The sequence below is a fragment of the Anolis carolinensis genome, chromosome 3 (genome assembly GCF_035594765.1).
Source record: "Anolis carolinensis isolate JA03-04 chromosome 3, rAnoCar3.1.pri, whole genome shotgun sequence".
NCBI classification, from domain to species: Eukaryota; Metazoa; Chordata; class Lepidosauria; order Squamata; family Dactyloidae; genus Anolis; species Anolis carolinensis.
The window spans coordinates 94,662,204-94,684,818 of record NC_085843.1 but is presented as its reverse complement, the minus strand read 5'-3'; the positions used below and the strand labels follow the sequence as shown (position 1 = coordinate 94,684,818).

General features: G+C 38.7%; 1 protein-coding gene and 1 long non-coding RNA gene across 10 annotated transcripts in view; one reads left to right on the top strand and one right to left on the bottom strand.

Annotated features, from left to right (window-relative positions):
* The window catches only part of pola1 (DNA polymerase alpha 1, catalytic subunit), a 279,719-nt gene that overhangs the window by 244,166 nt on the left and 12,938 nt on the right, over positions 1-22,615 (top strand). The window lies entirely within an intron of this gene.
* Positions 10,448-22,615, bottom strand: part of LOC134297504 (uncharacterized) — a 232,374-nt gene continuing 220,206 nt past the window's right edge. Inside the window, exon 2 of the long non-coding RNA XR_010004270.1 lies at positions 10,448-11,020. This is a non-coding gene — a long non-coding RNA (uncharacterized LOC134297504). The remainder of the gene's footprint in view (positions 11,021-22,615) is intronic.

Sequence of the window (22,615 nt, the reverse complement as noted above, 5' to 3'; positions counted from 1 at the left end):
TCCTTATATTTTCCTTTCCCATTTACTCTGGCTATAAGCACTTTCCATATCGACTCCCAGTTCTCCTTAGGATGTCTATTCATATATTTAATTCTCCTTTCAGTGATGTAATCTTGAAGCATATATTCTGATAAATATTCATACCATTTTTACATCCCCATTTCCTTTGTTCTTTCCATCCTAAGGCTACGATTGCTTGGGTTGCATCTATTATGTATATTACTATTTTGCCCCATTCTTTATTTCCACTTTTACCTTCTATTTTTATCCCTAATGTTAGTTTTTAAATATTTTTGGAGCTTTTAGCAGTCCCACCAAATGTAGATAAAACTTTCAATTTCGCCACATTTATCCCAGCACAGTTTTGATGTGTTTTTCCTAATATGGGCCAACTGATGTGGGTTTCGATACCATTTTGTCATTATTTTACTTTGTGTTTCCTTAATCCTTAGGTATTTAAATTTTTTAGTTGATTTTATCCAATTTTCAATCTCATTCTCATTGCTATTTAATTCATCTTTACTTACCTCAATCAAAGTAAATTTCAAATTATGTTGTTTTTCTATTATTTTGTTATATATAAATCCCACAATTGCTTTTTCTTTCCCTATTTTCCATTTTAAAATTTTCTCTACGTCTGCTTCAGGGCTTTCCTTTCTCTTTCATTCTATGATCCTCTGAGTCATTACATTCACAACCTTCCAGGAGTGAGTAGATGTTACTCAGCCATTCCTCTCATGGAATAAGGGAGGGAATTAGAAACCAAATGGGGTAGGAAGGGAACAGTTAAGAAAATGAAAGATACACAAAGCAATAAGATAATGAAGAATTTATTAAGTAAACACACACACACATATGGTTGAAGTAAACATTATTTCTGTGAATATAAATGGCTTAGGTATTCCGGTTAAGAGATACAAGCTGTGCAAAATACTGAAGGATAAACAAGTGGATATTCTGTTACTGCAGGAGACAAATAAAAGAATAAGACTAAATTGTCGAATATTAAAAATTGGGAAAACATCTAGAGTCTAGAGAGGCACAAATAAATACAGAGGGGTTGCCATATTAATAAATGATAGTCTGAGTCTTGAAAGAGACAATAGTTAAAGATGCTGAAGGTAGACTTGTAATGTTAAGAGGAAAATTAAATAGCATTCAAGTTTCAATAAGTTTCAATAATCAGAACCAAATTAGATTTATCAATTAATTTTTTTAAAATAAAAAAGAAGGCCATGGGAGAGACATAATTATTGGTGGAGACATGAACATAGAATTATTGAGTCCCCTCGGGGAGATAGTGCAGGAGAAAAAAATAAAGATGATGATGATGGTGATGATGATGATGATGATGATGATTGAAATAAATAAGAGATATAGGAAAACTGGGAATTGAAAGGAAAATAGATCTAATAAAATGGAATTTAACAGAAGTTAATAATAGATTAGGAAAAAGAGTTGTTCCCCACACATATTACTCTCCCAGATATTAAAAAAAAATGAATATAGACTATTTTTAGCAGGGAATAATAATTTAATGCCGATAATAAACCTAGGAGTGGGCAAGCAATGGCCAGGACAGTAAATTCTTCGTCTTCTTTAAAGACAGAACCCCATGAAACTGCATCCTTTCCTGGCTTTCCCTCATTTTCTCCAGCTCAATCTGATGAAGTCCTTAGACCAGTGGTTCCCAACCTTTTTTTGACCAGGGACTAGAGTGGACTAGGAACCACTCTCAATATTACTACCAAAACAGTTATGAACCAGTTTTTGGTCAACCTTAGATTCGGTTTGGTTATTTAGGGTGCTGATTCAGAAAACTGCATTGGATAGACCACATCAGATCTAGTTTTTGATACAGAACATGTGCCATCCAGTAGTCACCATCTGCTCGCCCACAGAAAACCATATTTAATAATCTAGAGTTGATGTGGTCTATGCAATAATCAGCTCTATGGAAAGGAGCGAAAATAAAATAAAATAGAGAGGAAGGAGGTTTTCTGTCTCATGGGCCACGGCCTACAAGTTGAGAACCACTGCCTTAGACAATAGAATGAGGGACTTTAGTAAATATTGAGCCAAATTAATTTTCGTAGGGTTTATATTTGTGTGTGAAATACTGAGAGTTCATGTTTGGGTGCACACTTGAGATTTCTGTTCTTGGGTTTCCAGCAACATTCAAAGAGGCCAGAATATTCGGGCAAAGCAATTTATAGGGGGACATGAATGTAAAAATGAGGTTTCCCATCTGATACTTTTTTTCTGCACCTACCTAATCCCACTACCTTTTCCTCACTGCCCATTTCAGTGGTATGCAATCTCAGGTATGCAATCTCAGATTAATATGTACTTCACAGTGTATTTTTTATTTTCCTGGGAAGACCCAGGTTGTTTTTTAGAGAGAGCCTTTGCTTTTGCATATATTTACTTTTCTTTCCCCTTTATATGTTAATAGTGCAGAAGTCTATTGAGTTGCTACTAGTTTCTCGTGTATTCATGGAAATACATAGTTATCAAAGAGAGAGCAAAATCTCATTCCGCTTCAGATATTAAAAGAGTACAGTTTACAGAACACAGAATGGGTAGAGAGTAAGGATGAACATGTAGCAACTAACACTCCACCCTGCTAATTTTGAAGGCAAACCTTTGCAGCAAATAGCATTTTGTAGGTATGTACACTATGCATGCAATGTAGAATCCTAGAAGATTGGGCATTATTGAAAAGTCTCCTGATGACAGGACTTCTACCTCATCAGCTGTAGAGTTCATCATGTTCACACATTGCTGCTGTTAGAATTGTGGTTTGAAACTGGATCTGATTTATCTCATGTAACCATTATTATTATCTCTACTGATCTCAGTTGACATGAAATAAAATGTAAATCTGGTGTCATGGGTGGAATGTGAGGAGACCTAGGATGGAGACTCAAGATTACATATGCTCTTTCTCAGCCTAGTGCTCTAATGAATAAGTATACTTTATAGCTATTTTTCAAAGAAATGCATGATAAATAATTCAAATTACACATACATGTCATACGTGCATTTAAAACTGTGTTAGACTGGCTTCAGGTGTTGAGAGAGGGTCTGTTTGGTTTTTTGGTAAGAAGCATTGAGATCCATTTTCCAGTCCTATAGGCAGAATAGTACTTAAGAAGATAAATACAGAACTCTGGAACAAAGTCAGCCCAAAACTCTTTCCCCTATACCAGAACAGGAGCTCACATAAAACATTCCTTTGCACTCTAAGCCATTCCTGTCCTGTCCTTGCCCCCTTCTTTATTTTAAACAGCCTACTTTAGGAAGGGAAAGTCAACATTATTAAAATAGTGATGGGTGATGTTTGTCCTCTAGCTATTCTTGTATGCCTGTTCCATTTAGGCACATCCAATTTAGACAGGGGTGAAGGGTGGTGCAATCCCAACAACATCTGGAATGTCAGTGTTTTGTAGTCTTGTGGTTCACTACAAGACTAGAAAATACTGACATTTCGGTTGTTGGGACTGCACCACCCCTCACCTCTGCCCAAATTGACTGAGGCTAAACTGTGATCTGCAATAAATTACCTCAATGTTTCCTAGATCCCAGTCTGTTTTCTGCCCTCTCCTGATGTAAGATAAGAGAAATTGGAAAATTGAAAGAGGTTATAATGTTGACAAGCTGGAAAGCGTCCAGAGGAGGGCGACTAAAATGATCAAGGGTCTGGAGAACAAACTCTATGAGGAGCGGCTTAAAGAGCTGGGTATGTTTAGCCTGCAGAAGAGAAGGCTGAGAGGAGACATGATAGCCATATACAAATATGTGCGGGGAAGTCATAGGGAGGAGGGAGCAAGCTTGTTTTCTGCTACCCTGCAGACTAGGACGCGGAACAATGGCTTCAAACTACAGGAAAGGAGATTCCACCTGAACATCAGGAAGAATTTCCTAACTGTGAGAGGTGTTCAGCAGTGGAACTCTCTGCCCCGGAGTGTGGCGGAGGCTCCTTCTTTGGAGGCTTTTAAGCAGAGGCTGGATGGCCATCTGTCGGGGGTGCTTTGAATGAGATCTTCCTGCTTCTTGCAGGGGGTTGGACTGGATGGCCCGTGAGGTCTCTTCCAACTCTACGATTCTATGATTCTATGCTTATGATGGTGCTGATAGTGCTGAATTTGAGTATGCCAGCATACATGTCAGTTAATAGAATGTTACCAGAGATTTTAGGATATGGAGTCCTTTCATGGGAAAAAGTAGAACAAGAATCGGCAGGAAAAAGTGAGAAGCGAGATGTTAATTAGAATATGAGATTTGTTTTATCTGATGCAGAGCCCATGCAGAAGACCAACTGAGAAAGGAATAGCTTGGAAGCTGAAGGATTCAAAATCGAGATTTGCAGAAAGAAGCAGGCAAGACTGTAAAATCCCACTTAATGCAGATTTTTTTTAAAAAAATGCAATGCTGTTGGACAAACAGAATCTGGAAGAGATCATGTAGATGGGTATAATGGGAGAGAAAGAAAGCTGTAAATGATTCTTCACACCAAAGTCCCTTGAAGAACTTGGAAGTCCTCCACAGCTGGATGAATACAATATCGGTTATGGATCAGGCCAGTTGGATTAGAGCAAAACATTGCACATTGTAAGTGCAAAAGTATAATGAGAGTGAATGAAAGAAAACTTTTGTTGCATCAAGTGATAAATGATGTGTTTTTATATTTGACATAGATGAAAGCAAAAAGCAGTGCTTGTTCTTGTTGAAGGAGGGCAGGGTCCTAAGGCAACAGCACATGTAGTTTGTTCAGCTCCTCTTCAGCACCAGTGCTCCTGGTCATTAACTTGCTTCTCAATTGGGTCCCAGTCTATATCCCCATGCAAAGGAAAAGAAGTGGAAAACAACCTATTCTTCTTTGCTCTTCTCATTGTTTCAAGAGAGCAAGTGACCAGGCAGTAGCAGAAAAGGGAAGAAGGGACAGGATCTTGCCATTTCAGGAACTAAAAATAACTCCAGCTAGTCTATCGGCCTGACCCCCAGTACTAAGTCTTTTTGCTAAGGCCAAAAAAATTAGCCTTGCATGAATATATGTGGGAAGAAGGGAAAAGGAAAGAATCAGGGATAATGTTGAGGTTTCAGTCTTGAAGAGAAAACAGAGTAGCATTATCCATTGCTTTGGTCAACCTTTGGGTTCCCAGATGTTTTGGCCTTCAATTGCCAGAAATCCTAACTGGCTGGGATTTCTGAGAGTTGTAGGCCAAAACACCTGGGGACCCACAGGTTGAGAACCACTGATCTATTGGAAGAGAAAGAAGAAAATGTCCATTGCAAAAATGTGCAAATAAAATAAACAAAACTATGCTGAGGAATGAATGGAAAGTAGTGCATGTCTATATTGTATGCATTTGAGACCATAGGGAAGTACATGGATAGTGAAGTTTGGAAAATTGGACCTTAAGCTTTGCTCTATACATGAATGGGGCAGATCTAGATTTAAATAAATGGGCTTACCTCAACCAATGTAAATATCCTAATAAGAAAAAAAATTACTCAGTTTTCCAAATATATATTCTGTTTATTTTAAGCAAAGCAAATAAATAGAGCTTTGATTGTGCCTACATGTTAAGGTTAGCAAATAGAAGCCAGTATATAGAAGTCACCTCACAACCTCTGAGGATGCCTGCCATAGATGTGGGCGAAACGTCAGGAGAGAATACTTCTAGAACATGGCCATACAGCACGGAATACATACAACAACCCTGTGATCCCAGCCATGAACACAGAAGCCAGTATGCTAAAGGTTAAAGGCCTACCTTAGTCTAAAGCCCCATCTACATTGCTGTATAACCCAGTTTCTTAATGCAGATTAACTGCATCGAACTGGATTATATGGCAGTGTAGACTCTCATAACCCCGTTCAAAGGAGTTAATCTGCATTCCGAACCTCAAGTATATGGCAATGTAGATCCAGCCCAAGTATATCTCTAAGTAGAGCTATATGGCCTCTCTTGAAAGGCACTTTACCTCCATGTCCCAAGACTGTGTTGCAGACATGATAAAGGAGCACAAGGTTAGATAAAGGCACAGCAATCCAGAAAAGGAACTGAATTTGGAAGGGGAGTAACTATCTTGTGTGGTGAGGACAATAGTTCTGACTAGGCAGGGGTACAGGAGCCTGGGTCTTCCTCCCACTGAGCCTGGCGAAGTGGATCCTCTCGTAATAAGAAGAGACAGACAAAGGTCTTGGCATATTTCACTCCAATTGCAGAGGCAGATGATAGTAGACCAGTCCCACTTTCTGACCACGCAGGAGATTGGACTCTGACTCATGATCAATTTGCATTAGATCCTTGCGATGTGGATGGAGTGAATCTAGCAGATGAGATTGAATCTGCTGAGAGCCTGCTACAAAACAAAACCTCTGTCTACTTCTCACCAGCAATAAAAATAAATAACCTAGGGCTAGAACTGCCCTCTGATTCCTCTTTACACTGGTCCTTGAGCCACAGACAAATCATGATCGATCCACACAATGAGGACACAAGCTTGGCAGCTGAAAATTCCCTTGTTAAAAACAGTTACCCAACAAAAGAGGTGACAGTTACCCAACAAAAGAGGAAAAACAGAATTACTTCTAAGATCTCAAAGAAAACTGGGAAAGAGATTGACTTGAAACAACAGAGCCTGTCCCAGGAAGAGGAAAAACTGGTAGAGTTAACTAGGCATGTTAACAATATGAATAAAGACCTACAATCAATAAAATCCTTCCTATCAGAATGTAATGCCCTACTCACAGTGATAGCTGAATCTCTGGTTAAACTAGAATCTGAGCACAATTACAAGACTTGGGACTTGAATGTACCAGACTCCTCCACTAAAAGGAAATCAGCCACCAATGTGCAAATGAACAAATGTGAACAAATGCTTCCTCAAGGAAGCTCCACTTCAACAAAGATGCAGATGCAACAAGAGGCCCAAGACTGACCACAGCCTCTCATCAAAACATAAAAAAGGATTTCCTTAAAAACAGTGAATCAGAAGAAGAAAAAATCGAAGAAATCTAGGAAATCCCAGGGAAATGGATAATGTGGCAGCATTCACTGAATGTGAACAATCTTCTTCTGTTAACCTCCCTGAAACTGTACAGCTCATGAGCAATAGTACCAGAGAACCAGACCTCCAGGACCTTTGGGACAATGTCCTTATCAAAACCCCAAGTAAGGTGAATCTACCTCATGAATCCTCTAGTAGCAAGTATTGGAGACTGACACTAATCAAGCACAAGCTTGTGATCAGTAATTACCCTAAACCAGTGGGCATGCTATCCCAAGCAGAGCGCAGAGACCACATTTTATACACTTCAGGCCAAATGGGGCATGGTTTTCTTATAAAATACCTGTTTTATAATTATATACAAGCTAGAGTTATAGTGACATTTTCAAATGAGCACATAGCAAAAAAATACTCTCCCTCAAGTATAAACTATTACGCAGGGGTCTCTTAATCTCCTGTTTTTTTGAAAACAAAGCCCCCCCAGAACCACTGTTTAAAATCTCAGCGAGAGTAACGGCTTCCAACAATCAACCTGACAAGGTTCATGACAACCTCATTGACTTTGGAGATCCTATGCCCTGCCCAATCCTTCCTTTACAGGGAGAACAAATACCAATTGAACCCCCAGAATCAAACTTCCTATGACTCTGATCAACAGTTCTATCTCTGTGGAGGAAAAGTTATTCTTGGACACATTCCAAGCATTGCCCTCTGCGGCACAAGCTGAGATCATAAATAGAATAAACTCCTTGAAAGGAATTCTACATTGCCTCCATGGAAATGCAGGGCATGCACCAGGTAACTCCCCAAACCTTCAGAGTAGCCTTTCAACAGCCAAGACTACATCTCCCAAAAGAGCTGACTATTCACAGACAACGCATGCAAATACAAATTATATCCTCAACTTGCTGGAATTAAAATCCAACAAAGAACTAACTCTACCCACAGAAATAAACAAACACCACCCTGAGGTATCAATGAACAACGCCAGAAGAGCTGGAGGTCAAATTGTGAGGACCACAACCCCTACCTGGCATGAAATGAGAATACTTGAAGAGTGGGAACAGGGGGGCCCACACAAAACTCTTGCTGTAGCAGCAGCTCTAAATAATACCACCAAGACAATCATCTCCAATGTGAGCAGACTGAACACATCCCTAGATACTATTGAATGCCTAGTAGAAGATGCAGAGAGGCCCAAAGAAAGCAGATATCACCAAGGAATATGCAATACCACTTTTAAAAACACAGTAGTCAACCAAGGTTCTGGTAACTCTAGTCAAGTCCCTACCTCCACTAACCAAGAAGGCTTTGTACAAAATGGAACACTTTCAAAGTCGCTTGCTAGAAAGTGCCCACATACTTCCAGCTGACTCACATCATCACATCAGACCTGTCAGCTATCACTGCTGTCCTGGAACATTGCAGGCTGGCACAATAAGAATGCTGATCATTCTTTTTGTGATTTTATTGGAAGATATGACATTATCTTCTTTCAAGAGACCTGGAGCAGTGACAGCTTAAAACTAAATGGGTTTGAATCACACCTCCTTAAAGCAGAGCCCAGTGCAAGGGGAGGTCGCCCTAAGGGAGGGCTTGGGATATTAATTTCTACAAAACTTCACGTCATCATCTCTGGCACTGATCTCTTGCCCAATATTGCGATAGCTCTGGTCATTAAATCATGCCTATTTACTTGGCTATTAATAAATGTTTATTTTCCTCCACTACAACAAAAACAACCAATTAAGAACAGGTGGCTTAAACTATTAGAATTCATTAAAAAAATGACTTCCATGTACACAGACGCCTCAGTAATTTTGACTGGAGATTTTAATGCCAGACTGGGCCCAAACGACGATAGTATTTACAACCATTTTGGCGAATACCCCCCTGAAGCAGAAGCAGGGCATTTGGTCCCTGTGAGACAATCCAAGGACAAAATATGCAATTTTTCTGGCCTGTGCCTTTTACAGATGGCAAATAATTTAAACCTTGTTATCTTGAATGGGGGAGTGGAAGGAGACAAATATGGCAAATTCACCTTCACATCTGGCATGGGGGCATCAACTATCGACTACTTAATAGTATCCCATAATTTGCTAAATATAGTCACAAGCTTCAAAGTGGTGGTAAGTACTGAAAGTGACCATTTACCTTTAACTGCAGCCCTAATCTTGAGGCGCGAGGCTTATTTGCAGAGTCTGAACCTGGAATCAGACCTGAGGCTGATTTAAGATTCTCCCGCATTAAATGGACCACCAATCTGGAGCAAACCTCAACCACTGCTCTACATTCAGAGAGCACTCTCAAATTAAGAGATGCCTTCCTATCTGCAAAAACACCAGAAGATGTACTGTGCTCATATCAGGACCTCGATAGACAACTGCAAAAATGCCTGCAATGTAATAACCACACTAAAAAGTACTCTTGCCATTTTCCATCTAAACCTTGGTATGACCAAGAGTGCCTAGAAATGAAGAAGCTGCTCCTCAAAAAGTACAAAGGGTACAGGAAGTCAAACTTGGCATCAATACCTGCAGAATGGCTGCTATTGAAGAAGAAATACAAAAACTTAAGAGAAAAAAAAGAAACAGGCATTGAGATCAAACTGGCAGAAACTAATAGTTGCTTCACGAACACATGACACAGCTGCCTTTTGGAAGATAGTGTCTGGGGGCTGGCAAAGCAACCCTTGTGGATTAGACTTCCACATCCCTGTGAAATCATGGGAAAAATTCTTCAGCAGTATGAGTGGAGGGAGGCAAGCTGGAGATTTACTAACACCACAAGATCTTAATGGTCTACCCAACTGGCCCCTTGTTTCAACATCAAAATTGGCAGACTCATTTCTGAACTTAAACCAGGCAAAGCCCCAGGAAATGATCATGTGCCCCCTGAACTGCTAAAATCAAACTCTGAATGGTGGACACCAGTCTTAGCAGTGCTGTTCACATGCATTGACCGGTCTGCTTGTATATCATCTGGCTGGGGGCTTGCAATAATTATCCCCATTTATAAAAAAGGCAATAGATCAGATCCTGCCAACTACAGACCAATTAGCCTTCTAAGCATCATCAGCAAATTGTATGCTAGTCATCTCTTAGACAAACTATTAACCTGGTTGGAGGAAGAAAACTTCTTAGAAGAGGAACAAGCTGGTTTTAGGATCGGACGCTCAACTGTTGATCAGGGCCTAATATTGCAACATTTAGTAGAAAAATATTCCTCTCCCTCCCGAGGAGCACTTTACTCAGCCTTTATAGATTTTAAGTCTGCATTTGACTCAATCTCAAGAAACAGACTTTGGAGCAAACGTGAGACCACCAACATAGACAGACGCCTGCTGACTTTCATTTGCAGCCTCTATGAAAAAACACATTTGCGAGTGAAATGTAACTGCGAAGGCCATCTGTGTCAAGAGTCAGACGCCAGTTAACATACAAAACAGAGTTTATTCCGAAGATAAGCCAGAAAATAACATAAACACAGGAAATATCCTTGAAACACTTCACTTTTCAGTGTTTCGAGAGTAGATTGGACAATAATAACTCAAAAACGAGCCACGCTAATTTCCCATGCTGGCATTCAATAAAAAACTAAATAACGCTTCAATTCAGCTTTGGAAAACAAATAGAGTTAATTGCTGGAAAATAAACAAACTAGAAAAGCAATAAAGCTGCTTCCACGGTGCAGATAAGCCGAAAGCCTCAAAGGGATGATGAATAGCCGTCATCAGAAGAATCCAAGGTCAGGTCAGGAGGCAGCAGAAATTCCGAAAGACAAACCAATAGTCAGAAGCCGGGAGTAGCCGTCAGTCAGAGGGTGTAGACAGAAGCCAGGTCAAATTCAATCCAAAGTCCGAAGAGGGTGCAGTCATCCAAAACAGGTCCACAATAAGACAGCGAGAGCCAAGCTAGGTGATATCAGCAGATTCAAATCATAGTCCAAGTCCAGTCTTCATGGAAACACAGAGATCCCAATGGCGCCTCAGCAACACCTTGCCACACGCAAAGTGCAGTGGCCAAACATTCCCATTTTATTCCCCTTCCTCCTGGGTGACCAAACACTCACACCCAAACACCAGGTGTCCCAAATCTACTCAGAGTCTGAACTCCACACAGCTAGAGCTCGTGGATCCGGAGTACCTAGCAATTCGTCGGAGTCCCAATCATCCTGCCCACACTTAGCCCCATGAACACTTAAAGAACCATCCTCCCTTCTCCAAGCATCCCAATTGGGATCAGCTCCTGCAGAAACCCCAGGCTCAGAAGTATCCATAGACCCCAAATCCCCAGACATCTCCGGTGGCTGTGCCCATTCAGTGCCCGCTTCCCCAGCCACCACCTGTTCCTCAGCATCCATCTCCCCATCTGAATCTTCCTCAGAAGATCCCCCATATAGCTCTCTAAGTCGCTTCCTGTGCAACTCCTCCAGTGAACCCTCATCACGAGGGTTTTTTCTTCCTCTTCGAATTCCATCACCATCAACCATAATCCCCGAAGGCGCAGTCACAACAATCTGACTAGACCAATACCCTCATATAAGGGAGTAAAGCAAGGTTGTGTTCTTGCTCCCACTTCGTTTAATATTTATATTAACTCTTTGGTGAATTCACTCTCAGAAATAAACCTTCACCCCCCTAAACTGGATGGGAGAGCAATATCAGTTTTACTTTATGCAGATGATGCAGTACTTTTATCATTAACATGTGTTGGGCTGAGGCGGCTTCTAAAAACGTTAAATGTGTACTGTAATACTGAACAGCTAGCAATTATGACAGAAAATGTCCAGCGAAGTTACAACTCACTTATGTCATTTTTTTATGGTAAAGGCGACCAGCATGTGCCTTCAGCAGTTCAAGTTTTTAATGCTAAGATCTTGCCACAAATGTTATATGGAGCACAATTGTGTGCATTCAAAAGTGTCAAGGCTTTAGAAGCCGTTGAGACAAAAAATTTAAGAAACATCCTTAGTCTCCCAAGCTGTGTGCCTAATGTAATCTTGCTACTAGAGATGGGTCAGATCTCTGTCAAGTCTCGGATCTCGATATATAAACTAAACTTTTGGTTAAAACTGATGTTTATCCCTAAAGGTTTGGCCCCATTGACCCTTACTGATTGATTTCATTCAAGATGGAAAAGACTAGTTGATGAGAAAATCCTAAACCTGGGATTCTCACCAAACACCATCTTAACTATGGGCTACACAAAAGCTAAAGAAAACATACGAGAACGTATCTGGGACACTGAGCTGCAGGGCTACCTAGGCGCAGCTTCTGTTCTTCCAGTCTTTAGGGACAGTGGGAGAACGCTTCTTCCCACAGAGTACTTAGATAACCTTATTATCCCAAAACATAGGAAGGCCTTCTCTTTGGCTAAGTTCGATGTACTCCCTTCAGCTGTACTTGGGGGAAGATATAACAAAGTACCATACAATGAACGCCTATGTCCCTGTGAGGCTGAGGCAGTGGAAACTGTGGAGCATGTCTTGTTGTACTGCTCCTTTTACTGAGACCTTCGTAAACATCTTATAAATCCAGTTTTATAAAGTTTACCAGGGAGATCTGTAAGGTTTTATGTTGATTATCTTTTGGCAGACCAAGACCCCAAATTTACTGCCAAAGTTGCTAGCTTTTGTGCAGCAGCGCTAGCTTGTCGGTGCAAGAGGTTTTAATATTTACTTCAACATTTAGCTTTCTCATTTTAGCATATAAATGTTTTATATCATTTTAACTACCACATTCAATACTGTGTTTTAACCTTGTTCTTCACTGTGTTTCTTAATATCTAATAGCATACGTTTCTACGCTGTTCTGATGCTTGTACATTTTCTGTTGCTGGTCATCGACTGTTTTAATATATATATATATATATATATATATATATATATATATATATATATATAGCCTCTCTTTTGCAAATCTTAGGTGGCTTGAAAGTGTGAAATCTGCATGACCAAAGATGGTAATATTAGTATAAAACGTACATTAATATATTGAACACATATTGAATAAAGGCAAATTGGATTAAAGATTATGAAAAAGCATATGGGAGTTCCAAGTCAAGGGGGGTAGCAGTAATTATAACAAACAAATGTAATTTTGAAATTAAGAGTGTAAAAAAGGATGATGAGGGGAGATATATTATTATAGAAGGGGAAATTGGGGGAGATAAGTATGTATTGGTCAATGTGTATGCCCCAAATGAAAATCAAGGAGAATTTTATGAAAAAATATTAGGAGAAATAAAGAATTGGCAGCAACATTTTGTGATTGTGGGAGGGGACTTTAATATGCCTATGGATAGGATGAAGGATAAGTCAAACCCAACAGTAAAGGATAAAAATAACAATATAACTGAATTAAATAGAATTATGAATAAATGGGGACTAAAGGATTCATGGAGACTATTAAAGGGAGATGAAAGAAAATATACATACTATTCAGCAGTACATAAAACATATACTAGAATAGATTACCTTTTTATCTCGAAAAATATGGTAGATAAATTATTCAGTTCTGAGATAGGAATAATAAGAATATCAGACCATGCAATAGTAAATTTAGAAATTATAAATAAACAAGATTATGAACAAACAAGAAGATGGAGATTAAATTCCAATATATTAAATTATGAGGAAATTATTAGAAGAATAGGAGCAAATTGGCAAGAAATATGGGATATAAATGACAATAATGTATCAAGAAATATATTATGGGACACTATGAAGGCAGTGGCAAGAGGATTATGCATAAAAGAAACCTATAATCTCAAAAAGAGACAAGAAGAAAGGAAAAACAAATTGGAAAAAGACATAGAAAAATTAGAAAAACAATATATAATAAAAAGAACAACACAAATATATAACGAATTGAGAGCAAAGAAAGAAGAACTAGATAAGATAGAAATAGATGAGGTTCAAAAGAACTTGATATATTTGAAAAGGGAATTCTTCGAATATAGCAATAAAAACTCAAAAATGTTAGCCAGAGCCGCACAAAAGAAAAAAAATGAAAAATGAGATAAACGCAGTGAGAGATAAATCTGGAAACATTTGTAGGTTAATGAAAGACAAATTAAAGATATTTGAAGAATTTTATAAAGAACTCTATCAGGCTGGGAAATGCTCAAAGGATAAAATTCACAAATATGTGGAAACAAATTGGACAGTAAAAATAGAAGAAACAGATAGAGAGTTATTAGAAGCACCCATTAAGAAAGAAGAAATAGAACAAGTAATTAGGAAATTAAATATTGGGAAAGCGCCTGGACCTGATGGGCTGGGCCCAGAATATTATAAAACATTTGAGGCAATGATAACTCCAAAATTATTAGAATTATTCAATGCAATAATGGATGGAGAACGAATACCAGGATCATGGAAACAATCATTAACAATACTATTACCCAAACCAAAAAAAGACTTGACAGACCCTGGTTCTTACATACCAATATCATTAATTAATCAAGATGCAAAAATTTTAACAGCGATTATTACCAACAGAATGAGCAACTTTATGTATAAATATATAAAACAAGATCAATGTGGGTTTGTTAAAGGGAGACAAATGTCCAACCTGATAGGAAGAGTAATAAATAAAATACAAACAATAGAATGGGGAAAAAACAAAGCGGGGATTCTAGCACTGGATATATTTAAAGCCTTTGATAGTGTGGAATGGCCAACTATTCAAACAATAATGAACAAATTTGGATTAGGAAAAAGGTTCAAAAATATAATGAGCCAATTGTATTCAGATAATTATACAAAGATAATATTAAATGATGGAATCACAGGAGAGATAAAAGTAACACGAGGTACAAGGCAAGGATGTCCTATGTCGCCTATACTATTTGCAATGGTAATGGAATTACTAGCTAATGTAATAAGAAAAGACAAGGAATTAGAAGGCATAGGAACAAAGTTAGGAAAAATTAGCTTATTTGCGGACGACACATTGATAACAATTAAGGAGATAATGAAGAAAATGGAAATAATTAAGAAACATTTAACAGAATTTGAATGGGCAACTGGATTGAAGATAAATTGGAATAAATCAGAAGCAATGTTATTTAATTATACCAAGCAGGAGGAAGAGGAGTTTAAAAAGCAGATGGATATAAAAAACATGAGAATAAGCGTAAAAGAAAATATAAAATACCTTGGAATAATCATAACCAAAGATCTAAAATCCATAGAAAGGAAAAATCTAGAAGAATTAAGAAAACACATGGAGGTGAAGTTAAAGGATTATAATAATCTGCGATTATCATGGTTCGGCAGAATAGCCCTAGTAAAAATGAAAGTCTTACCCAAAATAAATTTCTTGTTCAGAATGATACCATTAATGATTTCAGAAAAGGAAATAAATAACTGGCAACAAATGATAAACAAATATTGCAATAATGGTAAAAAGAACAGATTAAAAAAACAAATTTCGTACAAGCCCCAAAAAGAAGGAGGATTGAGCCTTCCGAATATAAAAAAATATTATGAGGCAAACCAATTAAGATATGTAGTAGAGAAGATGATGGATGGAGAAGGTTTGGAATGGATGGAATCAGGGAATAAGGCAATTGAGTGGAGGAAGGATAACATATTCTTTAAGGAAATCTCAAAGAAAGAGATAAAACAAATTGGAAATATATCATTAAGAAATATAATGGAAATATGGAATAAATATAAAGGACAATTAATTAATAAGAATTCAGTTTTAACGCCAATAATAATGGAAAAAGATTTCCCAAAGGAACTAAAAGGAACGCTAGATAAAGAATTAGAAAAAAGGGAACTAAAAAGGGTAGGAAATTGGATAGAACAAAAAATGGAAAAGGTAAAAATGAGAGAAGAATTGAGAGGAATAAATATTTCTTGGATTCATTGGATTCAATTAGAAAAATGGAATGAAAACTGGTGGGCCCGAAATAAAACTGGAAAACAAATAACGCAATTTGAGGAATTAATAATAAAAGCATTAAAAAGAGAAAATAGTGAGCCATTAAAAGGAACAACAAGTAAAATATATAAAATACTAATTAAAGACATAGAAAAAAAGAAAAGACTAACATTAAGAGAATCATGGGAGGAGGAATTAGGAACAAAGATAACGGAAAAAGAATGGGAGGAGATATAGAAAACAAGACAATTAAAAAACATGTCAATTAGAATAAAAGAAAATTACTACAAACTAATTTGGAAGTGGTATTTAACACCAAGAAGGTTAAATATTATGAATAAGAATAATAATGAAAAATGCTGGCGAGGGTGCCAGGAAATTGGAACCTACATGCATATGTGGTGGGATTGTAAACATGTAAAAGGTTTTTGGGAATTGGTCATAAGGGAAATAGAAAATATTATAAATATAAAAATTAGAAGGAATCCAGTGGCAATATTACTTTTAATTAAAAAAGAGGATGAGAAAGATAAGAAGGAAAAAAATTTAATAGACATGCTATTAACAGCAGCTAGATTATTAATTGCAAAATATTGGAAAGGAGAAATGAAAATACAAATTAATGAATGGTATAAAGAAGTTTGGCGAATGGCACTGAATGACAAGCTAACATCAAATTTAAAAGTAAAGAAGGGATTATGGGAAAAAATGATTTTGAAAGTATTTGGAGAAAATTTCTAGAAAAACTATTGGAAAAAGAAGATGGGAATTTACCTCCAAATGAAGAATTGAACTTTTGGTGGGACTACAGAAGAAGAGATGGCTCTGGGGAAGGGGAGCACAGGGGTGAATGTAAATAAAAGAGGGGGAAATGTATAGAATATGTTTATATAATTGTAACTTTTTCTCAATAATAACAAAAAAAAATTTAAAAATATATATTGAACACAAAAATCTAATCTGATTACATTCATATTGGATGAGGAATTTTTTGTATGTTAATTGCTTAAAGTGCTCACGTCAAATGCTTCAAAAATGCCCTGTAAACATTCGTAGAATATTACTCACTTCACCACTTGTGAAATAAAATTCCAGTGTTCTTTTAACCACTTCCCACCCATCCCCCAAACAACCTTTGTTGCAGATAACTGAGTTGCGTTAATTTGCTATTTCCCATCTTTGTATTCTGCGGCAAGTCATTTGGGAAGAAGATAATGTGGCTATAGCCCTTCTCTTCCATTGTGAAGGGTCTCTCCAGCAGTATAGTTGTTGAGATGCTTCCAACAGAACATGCATTTATATTAATGGGCTCTTTAGCATTGCAAGAGAACAAAGCAAACTGAGAAGGGGCATTTCCAGATTCAGACGTTAGCTTTTATTTCTGTCTAAGCTAAATAAACCTGCCCTGAATTCCTGACGGTATTTAGCTTATTTGGCTGGCTGGTTAGACAGCAACTTCTGCAGTTGAATTTAGCAAGTAAAATGAATTGCATCAGGAGATTTCATCTTCAGCATTAGCACAAGGTTGAAGGCCACTTGACCCAATTCATTGTCATTTTTAAAGAGCTCACATAGGTGGAAGTATCTGAGGGTAATGTATTGCTACTTCAGTTGTATCTGTATGTGGTTGACAGCATTCAAGTATAAAATGGACTGTATCTGAGTGATGTTTGTATTCTGTTCTTAATTTTTTAAAAATGCTATCCTGCACATCCCACCACAGAGAGTTGTTTGTGGTCGCTGTCTGTTGGCAATATTAAAAAACATTCAAAAGAAACCATTTAAGACACTACAAAATGTGAAACAGCTAAACAGTTCGGGATCAAAGAACAAGTAAAATAGAAATAACGGGTAAAGCCATCATTATATAACAGATTTTAACCTGACAAGACAGTATACCCAGCAAAGTTTAAGTGTGTAGGATCTTATCATGTGTGTGTGTGTGTGTGTGTGTTTGAAGTGTTTCTGTATCAGTTCCCAAGCGCTCCCAAGGCAATGAATAAATAAAAACCCATTAAAGCAATGCAAAAGTAAAAAATATCTATTTAAACGCATCAAAATACTATTTTAAAACCCCTATAAACAATAATATAATCCAGTTTTAAAACAGTTAAAACAGCACATTCAAATACTGAATGCCCTGCAGAGCCTATGAGAGTCCTTTAGTCTGGGCAGGAAATCAAGCAAAGCCTCCGTCACCACTAAAACATGCAGCCAGACCATATGGAATCTGAGATTTCAACAATCCAGAGCCCAAACTATCTAGGATTTCAAAAAGAACAGTCAACCAGGCCCAGAGCCAAACTAGAAGTTGTGAAATTGATTCAATACTGGCATATGGTTCATAAATGAGCTTCTGTCAGCCACTGTGTTTAGCATTAGTTGTTTCACAAAAAATAGTTACCCACACACCAACCATCAGCCCTTTGATGAAATAGAGATGAGTTAAGCCTGAGAAAGTAAAACATATGAAGAACATTTTTGCAAAATGAAACGGAAAGAACAGCGACAAGCATTGTTTATGCCCTGCATTTCTAAAGGTGGTACAACAGACAAGTTCATGCATTGCCTAATAGTCTGAATTTGATTTTGTTTTCTTGTAAGATATTTCAATAATATTTTTTCTACAACACTCTTGTGACTGGGCCATGATGACATATACCTCTTTGGTAACCAGACACACATCATCCTCCATACAACTTCTGTAGGGATAAATCTTCTTGCAAAAAACAGATATAAATAAACATCATCATCATTGTTTTAGCAACAAGGATGGAGTATTCTGCAGCAGAATCAATAAGGAAGATGGTAGGAAGATTCGATCTTAGGGCATGGGCCCTAAGATCGGCTGGAGAGACCCTTTTTTCAATCCCACCTCCGTGGGAACGAGAGAGAGGGCCTTCTCGGTGGTGGCTCCCTGATAATATGGCTTTTTAAACAAGCCTTTGACCATGTTTAATTATTATGGCCAGAGCCGGCCCTAGGTAATTTTCAAGTGTAAGCAAACAGTATTTTGGTTCCCCTCCCCAAACCAATCAGGTCCTAAGATGTATATATCAACCCTCAGTTACCAATAGTAAAATAAATACAAATTTAAACTTTGGAAAACAAGATTCAATACAAAGAAACACTAATGCCGAGGGACAATTAACAGTTTGAGAAAGCAGTGTATTTTTTTGGATTGCTGTAGGTTTTTCGGGCTGTAGGTTCTGTAGTCTCCAGCAGACCTCAACCTCTGAGGATGCCTGCCATAGATGTGGGTGAAATGTCAGGAGAGAATGCCTCTGGAACATGGCCATACAGCCCGAAAAACCTACAGCAATCAGCCACATATAGGCGGGAATCCAGGTTAGTTGATCAATGCAAACGGGGAGAATCAGGACCCCTCTATCCCAATTGAATGGAGGAGAGATCAAGTCCCCTCCCCTCCTGCCAATCTAGGCTGATCCTTTACATGCAGCTTCCTACAAACTCCTGAGAACTCCAGCAAACTCCTTAACGTGGAACAAAGTTCTGCAGTCAGTGCAATTCCCTCCTCTTCCAGGCTTCCAATTTGTTCCAGGATTTTCTGCATTTTCCCCCTTACAATACTGGTTTGAAACTGCATAGAAATGTCAGTGTGGATAGATTATTATGCCTTTAATCCTCCTGTATTAAGAGGCCCACCTTCCATCTGAACTTGCTCTAAACAGGGTATCCCAAAAGAGGTATACATATTTAAGAACTGATACCTTAATTGAGGTTTGTTCTCCCCCCCCCCCCCCCATGTTAAACCCATTGGCATTAATAATGGAAATCAGGCCCCTTATACGCTGCCTCGTGTCCCAAGATCTGATTACAGATGATCTGATTTAAACTGGATTATATGAGTCTCCACTGCCATATAAACTGGGATAAGGCCCGGGGCTGTGGCGCAGATGGGAGAGCAATGAGTCACTGACCAGGAGGTAATAAGTTTGAGGCCCGCTCGAAGCTATGTTGTTCGTCTTTGTCCTGTGTTAAAAAGGCATTGAATATTTGCCTAATATGTGTAATGTGATCCGCCCTGAGTCCCCTTCGGGGTGAGAAGGGCGGAATATAAATGATGTAAATAAATAAATAAATAAATAAGGAGATAATCTGGGATAAGATCCTGGGATATAGGGAAAGTGTGGAAAGGGCCTCAGGCTTGAACTGCACTGCCCTATATCCCAGGATCTGATCCCAGATTATCTTCTTATCCTGGATTATCTGGCAGTATAGACTCATATAATCCAGTTCAGAGCAGATAATCTGGGATCAGATCTTGGGATATAGCAGCAGTGTGGAAGGGGACTCAGGTTGGATCTACACTGTCCTAATTCCCAGGATCTGATCCTAGATTATCTTCTTATCCCAGATTATATGGCAGTATGGACTCCTATAATCAAGCAGATAATCTGGGATCAGATCCTGGGATATAGGAGCAGTGTGGAAGATTAATCAGGCTGGATCTACACTGCCCTAATTCGCAGGATCTGATCCCAGATTATCTTCTTAATCACAGATTATCTGGCAGTGTAGGGAATCAAATCCTGGGATATAGGGACAGTATGGAAGGGGCCTCATGTAACATGATATTACCTACCCTAACTTCTAAAAAACAAACAGTGCCCCTTTCAAATAACCCGGGAATTGCCAGGTACCCAAGTTAGTTTTTAAAAAACTGGCAATAAGAGGAGGAGAGGGCGGGCATTAGGACCCCACGGACTTCGGCCTGGGAAAGAGGGAGACACGCAGACTCATTCACAGGGGCCGAGGGAGTCAAAGGACGGAAGCAGAAGGAACTGGGCACGGCCACAGGAGCAAAGGCAAGGGCAGCAGTAGCAAGAGACTCTCTCCCAGATTTGGGTGCATGTCTCGCTCTTAAGCATCAGGCTGGGGATTTAGTTGGAGGCAGAGGCAGGCAGGTAAACTTCTGTTTGCCTGCCTCTCTCTCTCTCTCTCTCTCTCTCTCTCTCTCTCTCTCTCGACGCTGAACCAAGTGCACCTCAACAGCGCCCCTAGGGGATCGGCACCATCCGCAAAAGTGTAGCTCGCTTATACCTAAGGCGGCCCCTGATTATGGCCTAAATCACTACTTTCAAGGATTAGTTATTTGTTTCACATTAATTTTATGGGGACTGATATTGTATACTGCTGCTGTTTTTGTAGCTTGCTGGGTTTTATAGTATTTTGTAAATTTATTGCTGTTTTAGGTGTAATTAGGTCAATTTTTATTGTTATTAATTTATACTTTTCTGTATTTTGTTATATTTATATACTCCTGCACTATTGAGTGCTTTCTGTGAGCCGCCCCGAGTCCCTTCAGGAGATGGTGACAAGATTCAAATAAATTATTATTATTAGGAGAGATTACTCTCGATTTAGTAAGAAAAGAAGTTTACTGGAAGACTGTTTCTGCACATGCATCTCAGCATGTATGCAATTTGCACACTTTTGCATTCCTGGGCCCCTGGTGGCACAGTGCATTAAAGCGCTGAGCTGCTGAACTTGCGGACCAAAAGGTCCCAGGTTCAAATCCCGGGAGCAGAATGACCGCCCGCTGTTAGCCCCAGCTCCTGCCAACCTAGCAGTTCGAAAACATGCCGATGTGAGTAGATCAATAGGTACCGCTCCGGCGGGAAGGTAACGGCGCTCCATGCAGTCATGCCGGCCACATGACCTTGGAGGTGTCTATGGACAACGCCGGCTCTTCGGCTTAGAAATGGAGATGACCACCAACACCCATAGTCGGCCATGACTGGACTTAACGTCAGGGGAAAACCTTTACCTTTTTTTTTACCTTGCATTCCTGGACTCAGTGGTATAAAGCCCCAGCAGCACTGAAAATGTTGTACATTCCTATGTTATAAATAGGAGGCCAGGAGTCCTCACACTTTTAAAGAATAATACAATATTTAAAATGAAGAACAATTTTAACATAAACTTACCAGTATTTCAATGGGAAGTGTTGGCCTGCTTTTGGCTGATGAGATAGTAAATTAGGATTGCTATTGTCGCTGTGTGCCTTCAAGTTGTTTTGTACTTAGGGCAACCCTAAGGCTAAAGTTTAGACCAGGGGTTGGGTAAATGACCTTGGAGGGCCATATCCTCCCATGAGCCTTAGTTTGAGGACCTCTGTAGTAGGCTCTTAGTTTTTGCTGACGTTTGTTTCCCAAACCAAAAATTGAATGTTCAAATTACAATATTATCTACTATGGCGGACCAAAATGGTGTTCCTTATAAAAATGGCACACTTAAGGTTTACCTTTTGGAATTTTAAAAAATATTTTCAAATCATGATTGAATCTATGGGTGCAGAAGCCATGGATACAGAAGGCCGACTGTAGTCACATTTTCAAATTAAACCAGAAATATTATTAATATGTATTGTTGAACACAGTAGTATAAAAAGGATTAATTTTAGTGGTTATGATCCAGCTTAGTCATCCCTTTTGTAAGTGAAATTTACCATCAGTGCCTAAAACACAGAAGGAGAAATGGGAGAAAATATAGGTGAACCAAAGGACTGTCTTCTATAGTGAGGAGTTCATTCTCCCTCAATGGCTATCAGGAGCCCCCAGTGGCATAATGGGTTAAACCCTTGTGCCAGGAGCACTGCTAGCTTGAAGGTTGGGTTGCTGACCTGAAGGTTGCCTGTTCGAATCCAGCCTGGGGAGAGCTTGGATGAGCTCC